Below are 383 nucleotides of genomic sequence, written 5' to 3' on the forward strand. Positions count from 1 at the left end.
AGGTCTGTAAAAGCAGAGGGTGTTTTCACCTCTGAGACTGCACAGGACTGGCCTGCTCTACCTGGAGAGTGCGATGGAGGTTGCATGGTCCAAAAACACCTGCTAAGAATTGCTTCTGCAGAGGCGATAATTGGAATTTGATCAGGATAAATTGGAGAAGCAGCATGAAGGGAACTGGGTGAGCCCTGCTGGAAGCAGGAGGCATGGGCTGTGACAAGATGGGCAGGGCAGTGATAAGGCAGAGCAGGAAGAGGGGTAAGAAGGTTGAGGGAGATACAGCAGGAGACTAAAGGAGCAGGTGCAGACAGGACACTTCGACAAACCATTTATTACATGGGGATATATCTGAGTGTTGAATGCAAGTAACCCTGCCAGCACCTCTC

The sequence above is a fragment of the Chaetura pelagica genome, unplaced genomic scaffold (assembly GCF_000747805.2).
Source record: "Chaetura pelagica isolate M959 unplaced genomic scaffold, ChaPel_1.0 scaffold275, whole genome shotgun sequence".
Classification (NCBI taxonomy): domain Eukaryota; kingdom Metazoa; phylum Chordata; class Aves; order Apodiformes; family Apodidae; genus Chaetura; species Chaetura pelagica.